The sequence below is a fragment of the Schistocerca gregaria genome, chromosome X (genome assembly GCF_023897955.1).
Source record: "Schistocerca gregaria isolate iqSchGreg1 chromosome X, iqSchGreg1.2, whole genome shotgun sequence".
NCBI classification, from domain to species: Eukaryota; Metazoa; Arthropoda; class Insecta; order Orthoptera; family Acrididae; genus Schistocerca; species Schistocerca gregaria.
Window position 1 is genome coordinate 162,249,877 of NC_064931.1, and position 16,702 is coordinate 162,266,578.

Below are 16,702 nucleotides of genomic sequence, written 5' to 3' on the forward strand. Positions count from 1 at the left end.
AGTTTGCTGTGGCATACGGAGCTCCATCGCAGTCTTTAACACTGGTAGCATGCCGCGACAGCGTGGACGTGAACCGTATGTGCAGTTGACGGACTTGGAGCGAGGGCGTATAGTGGGCATGCGGGAGGCAGGGTGGACGTACCGCCGAATTGCTCAACACGTGGGGCGTGAGGTCTCCACAGTACATCGATGTTGTCGCCAGTGGTCGGCGGAAGGTGCACGTGCCCGACGACCTGGGACCGGACCGCAGCGACGCACGGATGCACGCCAAGACCGTAGGATCCTACGCAGTGCCGTAGGGGACCGCATACCCAACTTCCCAGCAAATTAGGGACACTGTTGCTCCTGGGGTATCGGTGAGGACCATTCGCAACCGTCTCCATGAAGCTGGGCTACGGTCCCGCACACCGTTAGGCCGTCTTCCGCTCACGCCCCAACATCGTGCAGCCCGCCTCCAGTGGTGTCGCGACAGACGTGAATGGAGGGACGAATGGAGACGTGTCGTCTTCAGCGATAAGAGTCGTTTCTGCCTTGGTGCCAATGATGGTCGTATGCGTGTTTGGCGCCGTGCAGGTGAGCGCCACAATCAGGACTGCATACGACCGAGGCACACAGGGCCAACACCCGGCATCATGGTGTGGGGAGCGATCTCCTACACTGGCCGTACACCTCTGGTGATCGTCGAGGAGACACTGAATAGTGCACGGTACATCCAAACCGTCATCGAACCCATCGTTCTACCATTCCTAGACCGGCAAGGGAACTTGCTGTTCCAACAGGACAATGCACGTCCGCATGTATCCCGTGCCACCCAACGTGCTCTAGAAGGTGTAAGTCGACTACCCTGTCCAGCAAGATCTCCGGATCTGTCCCCCATTGAGCATGTTTGGGACTGGAAGAAGCGTCGTCTAACGCGGTCTGCACGTCCAGCACGAACGCTGGTCCAACTGAGGCGCCAGGTGGAAATGGTATGGCCAGCCGTTCCACAGGACTACATCCAGCATCTCTACGATCGTCTCCATGGGAAAATAGCAGCCTGCATTCTGCGAAAGGTGGATATACACTGTACTAGTGCCGACATTGTGCATGCTCTGTTGCCTGTGTCTATGTGCCTGAGGTTCTGTCAGTGTGATCATGTGATGTATCTGACCCCAGGAATGTGTCAATAAAGTTTCCCCTTCCTGGGATAATGAATTCACGGTGTTCTTATTTCAATTTCCAGGAGTGTATTTGGGCGTAACATTGCAGTGCGGCATGAAGTGGGACAAGCATGTAATGGCAGTTGTGGGGAAGGCGGATAGTCGTCTTCGGTTCATTGGTAGAATTTTGGGAACATGTGGTTCATCTGTAAAGGAGACCGCTTATAAAACACTAATACGACCTATTGTTGAGTACTGCTGGAACCTATCAGGTCGGATTGAGGGAGGATTTAGAAGCAATTCAGAGGTGGGCTACTAGACTTGTTACTGGTAGGTTTGATCGTCACGCGAGTGTTACGGAAATACTTCAGGAACTCGGCTGGGAGTCTCTAGAGGAAAGGGGGCGTTCTTTTCGTGAATCGCTATTGAGGAAATTTAGAGAATCAGCACTTGAAGCTGACTGCAGTACAATTTTACTGCCACCAACTTACATTTCGCGGAAAGACCACAAAGATAAGAGAGATTAGGGCTCGTACAGAGGCATATAGGCAGTCATTTTTCCCTCGTTCTGTTTGGGAGTGGAACAGGGATAGAAGATGCTAGTTGTGGTACGAGGTACCCTCCGCCACGCACCGTATGGTGGATTGCGGAGTATGTATGTAGATGTAGAAGGCCTAAATGCTGATTTCGCGTCCGTGCCTGGTCTTTCAATAAAAACAAACTCCCATCAAGGTAAAAAGATTTAGTGCGCCAACGATTTCTCAAACCTTGCGGATGCGGTATGATGGCACAGGGCGTTACAGAGCCCTTAAAGTTAAAGCGCTCATGTCTGTGGAGCAAGGAGAAGGATCCTACATTCATTGTAGGGTGGACAAATAATGCTTACAGGAAAGATGAAAGGAAAAAAGGTTGATCATGACACGAAAACAAAACGGAAGAATACGCCATCAGCTTGAAGACACTGTGCTTGCAAACACTTTGTGTAAGCTGCACATCCTTGGAGATTAACTGAATGCTCTCAAAAAAGATATCTTAAAAAACTTCTCATAACAACAACTAAGCAAGACATACCTCGATGACAACAGAGTTTAAAACAATGTTAAGAAATTTATGGCAGTACACATGTTTAATGGAAGAGTATTTTCTTAAGTTCTGCTCTGGCGTCTACATACAGGGACATTAACATCCTCAGTGATGTCATCAGTGACATCATCATCCATATCCTCCAATCATAGCCTAGAATTGTAGCCGATATTAAAAAGTAACAGCCAATTACAGAAAAGTCCCAGCTGGGCTATGTTCAAACATGTCCAAACGACTTTAATTATTGAAAAACAAAAACAAAAAATCACATACCTCCCTCTCCTATCCTCCAATCACAGCTTGGTATTAAAATGAAGGAAACAATTACAGTGTAGTCCCATTTAAGCTGCACTCAAAAGTAACAGAATGATCAGAAATACTGATTAAAAAATACGTCACATATTTCCCTCTGTTCCCCACCAGTCAGAGCCCAGTATTACTATTACAGAGTAGCTTCATCTGGTTTGTGCTCAATATTATCTGAAATATGTATCAAAATATACATAAAAGTATCTGAATTGACTAAACTACCGAAAATGTTGCCAACTATGTAGGCATTACTGCCTTGGAAGAAACTGTTTATGGACTGGATCACCACTCACATTGGTTTATTTCATTCAAATAAATGTGTCATTCGCCATGGATACTGAAAGGAGTTTACAACATACTCTGTGAAGAAAATTAAAAAAACAGTTTTTCTGTATAAAATGTAATTAATGAATTAGTAACATGTGGTTGTTGAACATAAGTTTTACTTTAAATAGTATTCCAAAAACCCTGAAATGTAAAGAAACTGCACTATTTACATAAAGTACCATAACGTTAATTTTCACATACACACATCATTGTCAAATTAGTGCCTAAAAGATGATTGTCAGCTCTATAGGAAGTACCCCAATGTATTTCCATTCCTAAATAGTTACAAACAGCAATTGACATTAGAAGTGAGGCCTAAGGAATCGATGCTGTACATCTAACATGACCAGACTTAAAAATGCAGAACATATGCGGTAACTAACACACTACGCTGAGTAGGTAACGCATACAAGTAAATTCACTATATATCGCAGAATGCAGAAAGATATATTGGGTTTATTCACACTCATAAGACGACCAAAGATGATAACAGATAGATGTGACAGCTTGAAAGACAATGAAAGAGTCGATATCCCGAAAACTAATAAAATTATTTATAATTTATTTGATAATATGTAAGATACCACTCTTGTGAGCTCTTTGGATCCGGAAAAAGTATTTCCCCTTTTAAGGGCCAGTATAACTTATTAAAATACACATTGCTTGCATGCTTATCATGATATGCAAGACCTCTACGAAAATTCGAGCAAAAATAAAATTGCATTGTATATAAGATTTCGTGCACTTTGGAATCACATTGAGGCATCAAGTTAAATATTTTCACACTTTAATCTTCTGTACAATATGTTAAAATATGCACAGCATTAAATTCATATACATAGATCACTTCTGCAGATCTACCCTACTGCCTGTATTTATACCATCCACGATCCAGTAACACCTAAAGTGTAATGCCTAACATATAACGCATAATGCTCCAGAAAACAGCAATATAATATGTAAGGGGCAGCCAAATGGAAACGAGACAGATGGGGAAGTGTAAGTAAACTGTTTATTATTTAAAAAACAATAGCCATAATTGTTAAGACATTTATCACAACTTGGGGTAAGATGTTCATGGAAAAATGTTTGTGGTTGCCTACAGAGCCATGATTCTACCCAGGTGTGCACCTCTTTGTCCGAAGCAAATCGACGTTCACAAATGTTTTGTTTCACAGATCCAAAAATTTAGAAGCCTTTGGGGATCGACTGGGAATATGTGGAGGATGTATAAGGACTTCCACAGAAGCTTCAGCAGCATAGGCCAAACAACTTCGGCAACATGAAGGTGGAAATTATCCTGTAACTGACTGATGTCATCTGTCTATGTTCCTAGTCCTATGGACTTGTTATTGAACTTCAGTTTCTACAAAGTGTCCACATGCCACTACGCATTAATTGTGGCGATGTCTCACCACGAAATTTCAATACTTCTAAGTCCTGAAGAAAGACATGTACAAACGTGAATTTCCTTCCGAAAAAGAGGTGCACATCTGAGTACAAACATGGCTCTGTAGGCAACCGCAAACAGAGTTAAAATACTTATTTATGCCCAGTAACACCTAATGTGTAGCGGCTAATTCCTAATGTGTAACTCTTACAGAAAGTCTCAAGTTTCCCAAACAGTTCGTCAATGATTTTAGTCGACTACCAATCATGACTAATCACTGAGAAATTTCAAATGCCTAATGCATGGTGCCTAACACCTAAGACCTTTAATAAGGGTAATATGATGCTCTTAGGTAGGAGGGGTAATTTGATAGAATTGGTGGCAACTTGATACACTTCTGGTGTAATATGATACTACCACTATGTTATTTACGACACATATCCATCAAATTGGCATCTCTGAAGTATGTTTATTAGTTTTAACGTATGTTTCTTGGAAAGGGTAAGTGAAAATAATGTAATACTACAAAAATATAATCTATAACAGATACTGCAAATTATTTTGCGTTAATACCCATTCATAAATGTCAACATGATGGTGACTGAGTAATGTAAGACTTATTCCTGCAAGCAAATCCTGGAGGGTTTTCACTATCTGAGCAATTACAAAACTAATCAACTAATGTTATTATAATGTTGTTGCCTGATTAAAGTAAATATTATGGAGAAAGGAAATTTTATGTGGTGTCTAAATCAGAGAGATGATTATGAAATGTGGAAATACTGAATTTTTCATATCGTATGCACATATAAGGTGTATCAGATAACCTCAAAAGTGTATCATGTTACCTCTAACTGTATCAGATCACCCAAAAATGTATCAGATTACTCCAAAACATATCCAAATGGCCCTAAAGTATATCAAATTACTCCACTAGTTTATCAGATTACCCCAAAATGTACTAAATGTACCCCAACTGTGTTAAATTGTTATTCCCACAATGTGTATCAAATTACCCACACAAAGGCGTTAGGCATAAGGCATTATGCTTTATGCATTAGGCATAGGGCATTTGTAATTGCTCAGATACTGAAAAACCTCTGGGATTGTGATGATTGGCACTCGGCTAATGTCACTGATGAGAAACTTGTGACCTTCTGTACACATTAGGTTTTAGCCATTACGTGTTGTGTGTTCTTGGATGTCAGCTATTGGAGGGAAAAATTATATTTCCTCTATAACCTATTGTAGTGTATTTTCCTGAAGGAATAATCCATTTTACGTTTGCCTTTAGGTGTTACACGGTCTTACACAGTATTCTAACACAGATGGATGTCAGTTATTGAAATGGAAAAATATATCGTTGTATAATACATTATAATGTCGCTTGGAGTAGTTATGCATTATGTGTTAGACATTAGGCTTTAGCCATTAGATGATACTAGATCGTAAGTAGTCTTGCATCAATGCAGGTGGTAGGTTGGGTCTGCAGCAGTGTTCTAGATGAATTTGACGCTGCATGTATTTTAATAAATTATACAGACAGTTTAGGTGCAGAAATGCTTAATTTGCTTGCAAGGGAATGTGAAACTTTCTCCGGTTTTTAGATGCAGTGCACTTTTAGCTGTAAGATAGATCTGCAGTAGTGCACATATGCAAACAGTTTTTACGAATTTTGATGAATTTAATGCGACACATCTACTGTCGTCTGCTAATGTTCATAATGTAGCCATATGTACTAATTAATTTGGAGTGGGAATGTAGAATGACTTGTTCCACATCATTACAATATATCACAGAAAATGATGCATGGAGCATGTAACTAATGGGTCAACTAGCAAACTAACCTATAATTAATTTAAGTACTAAAGATAATTTATGTGTGAAAACGTTGGGTCTGACGCATAATTATGTTTTCAATGTGTGCAAAATCCTACATACAATACAATTTTAGCTTGCTTGAATTTTCTTAAAAGCCTTGCAGTTATGATAAACATGCAAAGTTCATGTATTTCAGTAAAGTAGACAGACACTTTTGATCCGGAAATAATTAGTTTAAAAGTCCATAAAGCTTTCAAGTGTAGTATCCTGCATATAATACAATAAATGAAAAATAATTTTATTACTTTTCGTGGTATCAACTCTGTCATCGATGTATGGACATGTCTCATCTGTCTGATAACATCTTTGCTTGTCTCGTGATTTTGTATAAACAAAGCAAGTTGTTCTGCAATTCAAGTGATATATCACAACAAAACACGTTATTACTTCCTAAAATAAAGTGATAAAATCACTTTCTTTCTTCCTAATATCTAACACCTTCATGTTTCCATTATAATGTGGCATTGATTTGTCTTTTAGATGTGTGCATTTTGATATCACTTAAATTTATGAAAAGGTGGTGTTATTGAATAGTTCACTGTATAAAGTACTGTATATAAATCTTTTAGAGAGCCTTGACACCAGTGGGAAAATTTCATTGAATGTTGTTATTGTATGTAACATTCATTAAGCTTCAGTAAATATGTGTTACTTGTAACAGTAGCAGTAATTGTCAATCAGTATCAACAATAACATTTTTCTAGTGTGTAAAATGATGCATTATCTTTATACCTCCTAAACTGGTGACTGAGAACATTATAAGTGTGGAGACATTTAATGTGAGGGTATATAGTGACTTACATCAAGAACAGGTTTAATTAATTGCATTCAGATCGTTAAGTTGTTTGTATGCTTGCCTCCATAGGGTGATTTTTAGCTACCATTTATTTTCTGTAATTATAAAGTTGGCTGGGTTAGTCTTCAGACATCGAACCCATAGACCTAATTTCTAGGGTCAAGAATTATTTGTAACTACTGCACGTTATAAGTCTGGTCATGTTAGTTTTACACTGTCGGTTCCTTACGCCTAACGTCTGATGATACCTGCTATTATTGAATACTTCGGAATGGGAATAGCATTGGAGTACTTACTTTAGACTAGACAATGATTTTGTAGGCCCTAATCTGACTAATATATGCGTATGTGAACATGTTTATTATCATATGTGATAGAAGCATGAAGAAGTATTACATTATATTTTGACATTTGAGAAGTATCATAAATGTGGAAAATAATTAATTTAAGTCTCAGTTGTGACCTGAATCAACGTTTTTACGAGTTGAGGTATCTGTTGGTGACAGTAAGCAACCTGTGGTGCAAAGATCGAACTTTTAATGCCATTACCAGGCAGCAATTTGTTGGTGAACCTACCCTAAAACACCTTCTGTCACACCTAAATTGTAAACATGTCCACACACTACTAATGTAATGCCCCTTGCCAGTTATCCTCATTACTCACAGCATTTCAACGCTTCCTGTAAGAGTTAGAGCCTGGTCTGTATCTCCACTGAAGAGATCATTGCTGGTGTCGTCTCAGTTATAGATATTTGGTGTCCAACCTTTCGGGCATGTCCAAAAGAAGCGACACCATTTTGATCCAGAAGCCACTATGAATTAAGACACAAAGGAATTTTGGGCGTTGGCTGCTAGTGGGAATTGATTTAAATCAATGGGGAAGTTGAAAATTTGCTCTTGGCCAGGATTCAAACGCAGGTTTCCTGCTCATTGGGCAGGTGCACTAATACTGAGACATTCTAATATAGTGGTTATCGCACTTGCACAGACTACACTAGCATGCCTCTTGTCAGACCCAAATTCTCCACTTATCCACACACACACCAATGGGGTGCCACTTCGTCATTTTTCTCATTAATCGCAGCGTTTTGCCGATTCCGATAAGAGTTTGAGTCTGGTGTACATCTGCACTGAAAAAATCACAGGCAATTCTCGCCTTAATGAGATAAATGGCATGTCTGTTCTTTCAGACGTGTCCAAAAGCACAGAAACCACAAGTTCTTCAGTGCAGATGCACACCAGGCTTGAACTTTTACAGAAATTGGCAAAATGTCATTAGTAATGAAGGTAATGAGCTAGGGGCATTGCATTAATAATCTGTGGGCAGGTTGAGAATTTTCGTCTGACAGGAGGTGTGCTAGGGTAGTCTGTGCATAGCAATGAACAATTTATCTAGATGGTGCAGTGCTCAGCGCATCTGCGTACTAAGCAGGACACCCACGTTCAAATCTTGGTCTGCTACAAATTTTCAACTTTCCCCACAGGTTTAAATCAATGCTCACTTGCGACCAATGTCTCTAATTCCTTCCTTTCTTAATGTATAGTGGCTTCTGGATCAAAATGGAGACTGTTCTTTTGGAAACGTCTGAAAGAACAGACACCACATGTCATTAAGGCGAGGACGGCCACGATTTCTTCAGTGCAGATGCACGGCAAGGGACACTACCTTAATGGTGTGTGGATAAGTTGAGAATTTGGGTCTGATGGGAGGCATGTTAGGGCGGTCGCTGCAGTTGCAATGACCTCTGTGTTCCGGATGGCGCAGCGCACAGTGCATCTGCGTAGTGAACATTACACACGGGTTCGAATGCCAATCCAGCACAATTTTTCAACTTTCCCCATTGATTTAAGTTATTGCCCACCCATAGCCAATACCTTTGTGTCTCATCAGAAAGTTCTTAATCACATTCTATAAGTAAACATTGGTCTTTAACTATTTATAGATAATACACTCCTGGAAATTGAAATAAGAACACCGTGAATTCATTGTCCCAGGAAGGGGAAACTTTATTGACACATTCCTGGGGTCAGATACATCACATGATCACACTGATAGAACCACAGGCACATAGACACAGGCAACAGAGCATGCACAATGTCGGCACTAGTACAGTGTATATCCACCTTTCGCAGCAATGCAGGCTGCTATTCTCCCATGGAGACGATCGTAGAGATGCTGGATGTAGTCCTGTGGAACGGCTTGCCATGCCATTTCCACCTGGCGCCTCAGTTGGACCAGCGTTCGTGCTGGACGTGCAGACCGCGTGAGACGACGCTTCTTCCAGTCCCAAACATGCTCAATGGGGGACAGATCCGGAGATCTTGCTGGCCAGGGTAGTTGACTTACACCTTCTAGAGCACGTTGGGTGGCACGGGATACATGCGGACGTGCATTGTCCTGTTGGAACAGCAAGTTCCCTTGCCAGTCTAGGAATTGTAGAACGATGAGTTCGATGACGGTTTGGATGTACCGTGCACTATTCAGTGTCCCCTCGACGATCACCAGTGGTGTACGGCCAGTGTAGGAGATCGCTCCCCACACCATGATGCCGGGTGTTGGCCCTGTGTGCCTCGGTCGTATGCAGTCCTGATTGTGGCGCTCACCTGCACGGCGCCTGACACGCATACGACCATCATTGGCACCAAGGCAGAAGCGACTCTCATCGCTGAAGACGACACGTCTCCATTCGTCCCTCCATTCACGCCTGTCGCGACACCACTGGAGGAGGGCTGCACGATGTTGGGGCGTGAACGGAAGACAGCCTAACGGTGTGCGGGACCGTAGCCCAGCTGCATGGAGACGGTTGCGAATGCTCCTCGCCGATACCCCAGGAGCAACAGTGTCCCTAATTTGCTGGGAAGTGGCGGTGCGGTCCCCTACGGCACTGCGTAGGATCCTACGGTCTTGGCGTGCATCCGTGCGTCGCTGCGGTCCGGTCCCAGGTCGACGGGCACGTGCACCTTCCGCCGACCACTGGCGACAACATCGATGTACTGTGGAGACCTCACGCCCCACGTGTTGAGCAATTCGGCGGTACGTCCACCCGGCCTCCCGCATGCCCACTATACGCCCTCGCTCAAAGTCCGTCAACTGCACATACGGTTCACGTCCACGCTGTCGCGGCATGCTACCAGTGTTAAAGACTGCGATGGAGCTCCGTATGCCACGACAAACTGGCTGACACTGACGGCGGCGGTGCACAAATGCTGCGCAGCTAGCGCCATTCGACGGCCAACACCGCGGTTCCTGGTGTGTCCGCTGTGCCGTGCGTGTGATCATTGCTTGTACAGCCCTCTCGCAGTGTCCGGAGCAAGTATGGTGGGTCTGACACACCGGTGTCAATGTGTTCTTTTTTCCATTTCCAGGAGTGTATGTAGCATACCCATTCCAATATTCCATAGCAAGTGGTATATAACTCTGAATGGCATTTGTCGATATGACTGGCGAAACAGTCCACGAACAATTTTTTCGAAGCAAATAAATTTCACAATATTTAAGGTATTTTGGGCAATTCAGACACTTTGACATATAGTCTGACGTATCAGATACTTCTGAACACAGCTGAGACGGAGCTACGCCGTAATAGCAGTGCCAGGTTCTGACTGGATGAGAACAGAGGGAGATGTGTCATGCATTTTTTTATATAAATGATAATGTTAATGTGGACAGTTGTGACGACAGCGCAGAGGGACCTCAACTGTAACTGGCTCTTTTATTGTAATACTAGGCTCTGATCTAGGGAGAGGAAAGGGAAGTGTGTGACGTATTCTTTTTATGGGGGCGGGGCGGGGGGGCGGGGGGGGGGGGGTGTCGTTTTGATAGTTTGGAGGAAAGCCCATAAGGAGCTACATTGTAATCGGCACTTTCTTTTTGATATTATCCTCTGCTTGGAGGAGAGGACCAATAGGTGTGTGACGTCTTTTATTTTGGTAAGTAATTCCAGTTTTTGGGTGCTTTTGAACACAGTCCAGTTTGGACTACACTGTAATTGGTTCCTTCATTTTAATAGCGACTACGATACTACTCTCTGTTTGGAGTGGTGGGAAGAAGGTAGTACCTTACGCAGAGTGGCTTTACGCAGTGCAATCTAAGTCCAAAAAAAGAAAACCTTACGGCGCACCACGTAGTAATTACCCGAATGGGACGGAAATCGGTAGATGTGATGTACACGTACAGACAAACAACTCATTTCAATTTCAGAAAAAGTGGATGATTCATTCAAGAGAAAAAGCTTCACAAAATCAGCAACTCAATAACGCGTTGGTTCACCCTTTGCCCTTATCCAAGCAGTTATTTGGCTTGACATTGATTGATAGAGTTGTTAGATGTCTTCCTGATGGATATTGTGCCGAATACTACGTTTTTACTGTTCTTGCAGCAAAATTGCCGCATTAGGCAGTTCTTTATTACTTAACACGTTTTGCAGACAGTATTCACATATATCAGTGAATATACTTGCAAAAATATATCATTTTACGACATGTAGTTCAGGAAATTTGGAAATTTGTGGTAATTTCCTATGGGACCAAACTGTTGAGGTAATTGGTCCCTTGGCATCCTTGGCGTACACACTACTTAATCTAACTTACGCTAAGGACAACACACACACCCATGCCCGAGGGAGGACTCGAACCTCTGGCGAGAGGGGTGGGGGGGTGGGGGGGGGGGTGGGAGGGAGGAGCTGCGCGAACCGTAGCAGGCGCCTCAGAGCGCGCGGCTGTAGTTCAGGGTTCAGGGGATATGACGTCATAGACATTGAGCTTCGTGAAAGCGAAACTGCAGGGCTAGAAGTACAGGTGTAATGTGTGTAAAATAAGTTACATGTATGTGACATGAGCGTACACAGGCAAAGCCAAGTGTAAAAAGTTTCTCCTAAGCCCCTAGACGGAGATCAATAAAGTTTTCTTAGTTTGTGGAAAGAAGTACAGTGGGGCCAAGAACCAGCAAATTGGAGTGTGATGGACACAGAAGGGTGTGGGAAGAGGACATGGGCAAAGAGAGATAGGAAAAGAGTAAATGGTTACAGATAGGGAAAGGGGGGGGGGAGGAATAGGGCAAAGAGTGGGCGAGGAGGAGATGGACAAAGAGATGGGGGAAAATGAAGTGAACCTAGAGGGGGTAAGGAGGAGATAGAAGAGAGAGGCGGAGGTGGACAAAGAGGTAAGGAGCAGATGAACAGAGGCAGAAGGAGCAGATGGACACACGGAAGGGGGAAGAAGAGACAGATAGAGAGAGAATGAGGAGTAGGTGGACAGAGTGAGACGTAGGAAGACATGGACACAGGAAGGGGCTTGCAGGAGGTGGAGAGAGTGATGGGGGAGCAGTTGATGGACTCACAGAATTTGAAATAAATACGTACCTGGGAAACGCCAGGTGCTTAACTAGTACTGTTATAAAGCATTCATTTTGTTTCGTAACATGGTTTCCTGGCAATTTGTAGAGTTTTTTTGGGGTAAATTTCTGTTTATATGTATGTATTTGTTTAACGATATCGTAAATGTGGGCCTGAGTAAAAAGCATGTGGATTGTCCTATGTTAGAGAATTGTGGGGTATGTTGTGCAGTAACTGTTTTACAAGGAGAAGCTGGTACAGAATATAGGCAGGCCCTCTCCTGCATCTGCAGGACATGCAATAGGAATATACACTCCTGGTAATTGAAATAAGAACACCGTGAATTCATTGTCCCAGGAAGGGGAAACTTTATTGACACATTCCTGGGGTCAGATACATCACATGATCACACTGACAGAACCACAGGCACATAGACGCAGGCAACAGAGCATGCACAATGTGGGCACTAGTACAGTGTATATCCACCTTTCGCAGCAATGAAAGCTGCTATTCTCCCATGGAGACGATCGTAGAGACGCTGGATGTAGTCCTGTGGAACGGCTTGCCATGCCATTTCCACCTGGCGCCTCAGTTGGACCAGCGTTCGTGCTGGACTTGCAGATCGCGTGAGACGACGCTTCATCCAGTCCCAAACATGCTCAATGGGGGACAGATCCGGAAATCTTTCTGGCCAGGGTAGTTGACTTACACCTTCTAGAGCACGTTGGGTGGCATGGGATACATGCGGACGTGCATTGTCCTGTTGGAACAGCAAGTTCCCTTGCCGGTCTAGGAATAGTAGAACGATGGGTTCGATGACAGTTTGGATGTACCGTGCACTATTCAGTGTCCCCTCGACGATCACCAGAGGTGTACGGCCAGTGTAGGAGATCGCTTCCCAAACCATGATGCCGGGTGTTGGCCCTGTGTGCCTCGGTCGTATGCAGTCCTGATTGTGGCGCTCACCTGCACAGCGCCAAACACACATACGACCATCATTGGCACCAAGGCAGAAGCGACTCTCATCGCTGAAGACGACACGTCTCCATTCGTCCCTCCATTCACGCCTGTCGCGACACTACTGGAGGCGGGCTGCACGATGTTGGGGCGTGAGCGGAAGACGGCCTAACGGTGTGCGGGACCGTAGCCCAGCTTCATGGAGACGGTTGCGAATGGTCCTCGCCGATACCCCAGGAGCAACAGTGTCCCTAATTTGCTGGGAAGTGGCGGTGCGGTCCCCTACGGCACTGGGTAGGATCCTACGGTCTTGGCGTGCATCCGTGCGTCGCTGCGGTCCGGTCCCAGGTCGACGGGCACGTGCACCTACCGCCGACCACTGGCGATAACATCGATGTACTGTGGAGACCTCACGCCCCACGTGTTGAGCAATTCGGCGGTACGTCCACCCGGCCTCCCGCATGCCCACTATACGCCCTCGCTCCAAGTCCGTCAACTGCACATACGGTTCACGTCCACGCTGTCGCGGCATGCTACCAGTGTTAAAGACTGATATGGAGCTCCGTATGCCACGGCAAACTGGCTGACACTGACGGCGGCGGTGCACAAATGCTGCGCAGCTAGCGCCATTCGACGGCCAACACCGCTGTTCCTGGTGTGTCCGCTGTGCCGTGCGTGTGATCATTGCTTGTACAGCCCTCTCGCAGTGTCCGGAGCAAGTATGGTGGGTCTGACACACCGGTGTCAATGTGTTCTTTTTTCCATTTAATACTGTATTAACATTATCTGGAGATAAGAAGAAAGGAGGCTACATGGAGGGGGCATGACGTACCACTGATAAGGATGATGATATCACTACGATATCATTTCCGCTGCATCTGCATGTATACAGCCCCGACTGAAAGGTGAAAGTAGCCTGGAACATACGAGTACGTAGCATTACTGTTGACAACATTCCCTTTATTTTAGACATAATTCGTAAACGTCCCTTTACTGATTGCTCAAAAGTATCTGAAGTATACTGAATACAGTATGAAATAACCAATGAAAAATAAAAGATGGCTCGTGTAGCCCGACTGTGTTAGTGAGAAATTAAAAATACTGCCCTCCTCCTCTCCAGTCTCCTTATCTCCAGTCAGTCACATCACAATACTTCTTATACCCAACCAACCATACCAATCTGTGAAACGTGAAACAGCCAGACACTCAAAATGTCGGAACTAACTCAACTCTATTAATGGGAAATTAAAAATCATCTCCCTTACTCTACACTCCCCAATATCTTCCATGTCGCAGTATTAAAACGAAAAAAAAACTACGAAAAAGTCTTAGATGATGGAAATAAAAACCAGAACGATATGCCACAAATGCAGCAAAAGATTGTGTAATCTCAACTTTATAGTCAAACATATGCATTATTTGCTTGAAAGTCAAAATTATTCATTATTTATGGCTTAACAAATTTTTCAAGTTATATTACTTATGTGCAGACTGATCGTGTGATTTGTATCCTTTCCACATCCTCTTTCCAACGGATCAGAGGGCAATGTTAAAATGGTACTTCAAAATGACACGAAATCCATGATATTTACGTAATCCCCTCTACGACAAAAAGAAATGGCCAACCACGAGGGGATTATCTGAATAGGACAGATGTCCGTATATATACGAGGGTTGGAACTTAAATAGTGGCAACTATTTATTCACAACCGATACAAAAGAGTTACATGTTTGCACCTGCTACTGTCCTTCGAAGTAGTCACGAGCGTTGTGTAGAACCCGATGCCAGCGATCTGGAAGGCGTGGTATACCGTTAGCAGAGCATGTTGTGTTGATGGTGCGAATGGAGTAGGTGTTCACGCATCTCAGTGTTTATGACGTCATATATTCTGAACATTGTGTCGTACAGTGATAGAGTGTTGCAGGAACATTGAGTGTAAAAATAGTTATACGTTGCCTGCAACATCTGTCATGAATACAGTAAAGAAATAATAAACGAAAATGTCAGGCGGTTTTACTGCATGACCAGCGAAAATGTAGTGAGTGATAAACGTTTTCATCATTTTTGGGGGATTGTAAGCCTGGAAGTTTCTTAAATGTCTGAATTTATTTGTAAAGTTTGCAGCAAGTCTGCAAGTGCTCTTGTTCTCAAATACTGGATAGCGCACAAAGTAGCTGCACATTATACGGTGTCTACATTACGCACCAAATAGTGTGGAAGAATAAAGTAATATACGCAATATTTTGATTACTTTGAATCAAATCACGTAGCACATATCAACCGATAAAAAGATTTTCACAAATAGGACAAGGTTCAAAAGTCAAACAGTAAACAGCTTTTACTAAGGGTAAATATTTTTCCCTAATTCGGGGAATATTCTTCAGATCAATAAGTACACTACTGGCCATTAAAATTGCTACGCCAAGAAGAAATGCAGATGATAAACGGGTATTCATTGGAAAAATATATTGTAATAGAATTGACATGTGATTACAATTTCACGCATTTTGGGTGCATAGATCCTGAGAAATCAGTAACCAGAACAACCATCTCTGGCCGTAATAACGGCCTTGATACACCTGGGCATTGAGTCAAACAGAGCTTACATGGCGTGTACTGGTACAGCTGCCCATGCAGCTTCAACACGATACCATAGTTCATCAAGAGTAGTGACTGGCGTATTGTGACGAGCCAGTTGCTCGGCCACCATTGACCAGACGTTTCCAATTGGTGAGAGATCTGGAGAATGTGATGGCCAGGGCAGCAGTCGAACATTTTCTGTGTCAGAAAGGCCCGTACAGGACCTGCAACATGCGGTCGTGATTTATCCTGTTGAAATGTAGGGTTTCGCAGGGATCGAATGAAGGGTAGAGCCACAGGTCGTAACACATCTGAAATGTAACGTCCACTGTTCAAAGTGCCGTTAATGCGAACAAGAGATGACCGAGACGTGTAACCAATGGCACCCCATACCATCACGTCGCCTGATACGCCGCTTTGGCGATGACGAATACACGCTTCCAATGTGCGTTCACCGCGATATCGCCAAACACGGATGCGACCATCATGATGCTGTAAACAGAACCTGGATTCATCCGAAAAAATGACGTTTTGCCATACGTGCACCCAGGTTCGGCGTTGAGTATACCATCGCTCCTGTATGTGATGCTGCGTCAAGGGTAACCGCATCGATGGTCTCCGAGCTGATAGTCCTTGCTGCTGCAAACGTTGTCGAACTGTTCGTGCAGATGGTTGTTGTCTTGCAAACGTCACCATCTGTTGACTCAGGGATCGAGACGTGGCCTCCCGATCCGTTGCAGCCATGCGGATAAGATGCCTGTCATCTCGACTGCTAGTGATACGAGGCCCTTGGGATCCAGCGCGGCGTCCCGTATAACCGTCCTGAAGCCACCGATTCCATATTCTGCTAACAGTCATTGGATCTCGACCAACGCAAGCAGCAATGTGGCAATACGATAAACCGCA